Here is a 2,080-nt window from a genome sequence, read left to right as displayed (position 1 = left end):
CAGGGGCGGCCGGGCACGCGGTCCGGCCACGCGAGGCTGCGAGGCCCGGCCTGCGCCGCAGAAGGGCCCCGGGGTCTCCGTGTTCGGTCAGCTTCGTCCACCAGCCCTCAGCGCCTTCTCTTGGCGCCCCGAGAGGGAAACCGGAAGCCTGCGGCTGTGGTGCCCAGAGGCTGCCGTCCTAAAGTGCTTCTGTGGAGGGACTTTGTGGGCTTCGTCACCCCCCAACTCCCAGCCCCTGCCGGCACCCCCTTCAGGGAGAGAGATCTCCATCCTTGAAACAAGCAATCCTGGGTTCAACCAAACCTCATTTGACACAGGGAGCGAGGCCTGAAGATTTAAAGTGACTCGTTCAAGTAACAAAGCTGAAGCGGCAGGGCTGGCGTGAAAGGCGAGGCCTCCTGACTCCCCCCCCCCCGCCCCCCAGGCCGAGCCGGCTGCCTGGGCTCCTCCGGCACACGGCACTAAGGGTCCCAGGGAGCATCACTCACTTGTGGGGTAGAGCCTCAGCTCTGCGGGGAGCACAGGGAAGCCACCTCCCAGTCGCAGCTGGAAGCTGTTTCACGAAGCACAGCTCTAAGCATAGCTGCCATGCGATGGCAGGAGTAGAACTAGTGGCTCAAGAGCGAGGCCCACAGCCTTGTCAGGAACAGAACAGCTCATCGTGCTCACCTGGCAGGAGAGTGAGTGGGGCAGCAGGCATCCCCAGCCCCCAGCTGTTCCCTTGGCTCGCTCAGGGCACCCAGGCTGTGCTTCACTCTTCCCCTCAGCCTCCCTCCCTCTCTGGAGGAAGTTTTACGTTTGGGTTGAGCTGCAGCCCCCCGAACTCCCTGGATGGGGTGTGTGAGAACTTCTAAAACTGTTAACGGGCATCTTTACCAGCCAAGCTTCCACACCTGTCGTCAGATGCTCAAAGGGGGCTGTGGTGATGCAAGAAACGTGAAGCTCTCTGAGGTGCAAGGAGCAGCGCTTGGCTGGTGCCTCAGGCGCCCCTGCCCTGCCCAGGATGACCCGCAGTTCTGCGGCGGCCCCCACAGAATCAGCCCTAGGGGCGCCGACAGCAAGGTGGAGCAAGCAGATCAGAGGGAAAAAAAACAAGCTGCAGAGGGTTTTAAGAAAAGGGAACTTGAGGTTTAAAAAAAAAAAAAAAAAACGAGCTGGCAAGAGGGCTGGAAATAAATGTAACCTGGCCTTCTCACTCCCTCCGTTTCAGGTTTCCCCACACCCTCCCGGCTGGTGCGAGTCCCTTCCCCTCAACCCCTGTAACTGCCCAGAGGAAGTAGTTTTCTATTTTTCTTTTTAAAACTGATGTTACAATTTCTGAGGAAAGGGAAAGTGAGGGCATTTGACGGGTTAAAGCAGCTACAGGGAAGAGGGAGGGGCACTTCCTTGATCTGACATTTGAAGTACCCAGGCTAGAGAGGGGCACCCACCTGGGGAGACTGGTGGGGGAAGGGGCCCGGCTGGGGGGAGCGTGCAGGCTGGGACGCACACGCAGGAGCCCGAGGTGAGAATCACCCCCTGGCCTGGACTCCCTGGCTGCCAGCCAGGACGACAGGAAGGGCGGGGGCCGGGTCTTAGGTTACCTGCTCTTTGAGTATGAGTCCCAACGGTGAGGAGACACTGAGTCCTGTTCCAAAACAACCCCGTCCACTGCCTTTCCTGACAAAAGTGAGCCTCTTCTGCCTGGGCTCCAGTGGCCCAGAAGTGGTCCTGCAGAGAGGCCGGTCTCCAGCGCTCAGACCTTTCCAGCCCCAAAGCAGTTTGATGGCCACAGGCTAAAATTAATCGTCTCAATGTTAGATAGTTAAGAGACAAATCCATTATGGGTTTTAAAAGAAACGTGTGCTGTGAGGCTGTCTAGCTAACGAAGGAAGTCACCGCTGTGCTTCCACAAGCACTTGTGGGACCACTCTCAGATGGCAGAACCGGGGGTGGAATGACTCACGTCCGAGCCTGCATGGCCAACACACAACAATGTCACTCTCCAGTGGATTCTCTGGAACTTTTAATTTGTTCTGGCGATGAAACTAACACTGCATGAAGACTCAGGCCCTCAGGTTAGGCAAAAATTATGGCCCTT

The 2,080-nt window shown here is 57.7% G+C and overlaps 1 protein-coding gene and 1 long non-coding RNA gene across 11 annotated transcripts in view; both read right to left on the bottom strand.

Moving 5' to 3' along the window:
* Positions 1-63: 63 nt before the first annotated feature.
* Positions 64-1,565, bottom strand: LOC112410204 (uncharacterized). Its single transcript, XR_003005367.1, has 3 exons — positions 877-1,565; positions 489-669; positions 64-327 (listed from the first exon to the last, which is right to left on the bottom strand). It is a non-coding gene; the product is annotated as an uncharacterized LOC112410204 (long non-coding RNA).
* A 423-nt stretch (positions 1,566-1,988) lies between these two features.
* STRADA (STE20 related adaptor alpha) overlaps positions 1,989-2,080 on the bottom strand; it is a 30,082-nt gene continuing 29,990 nt past the window's right edge. For all 10 annotated transcript variants that reach the window (XM_024760638.1, XM_024760634.1, XM_024760636.1 and 7 more), the window contains one exon: positions 1,989-2,080. This exon is cut by the window's right edge. The gene's annotated coding sequence lies outside the window, so the exon portion shown is untranslated.

This window comes from Neophocaena asiaeorientalis, unplaced genomic scaffold (assembly GCF_003031525.2).
Source record: "Neophocaena asiaeorientalis asiaeorientalis breed wild unplaced genomic scaffold, Neophocaena_asiaeorientalis_V1.1 scaffold30, whole genome shotgun sequence".
Classification (NCBI taxonomy): Eukaryota; Metazoa; Chordata; class Mammalia; order Artiodactyla; family Phocoenidae; genus Neophocaena; species Neophocaena asiaeorientalis.
Note: the sequence above shows the minus strand (reverse complement) of the source record. Positions and strands in the feature narration are given on the sequence as shown.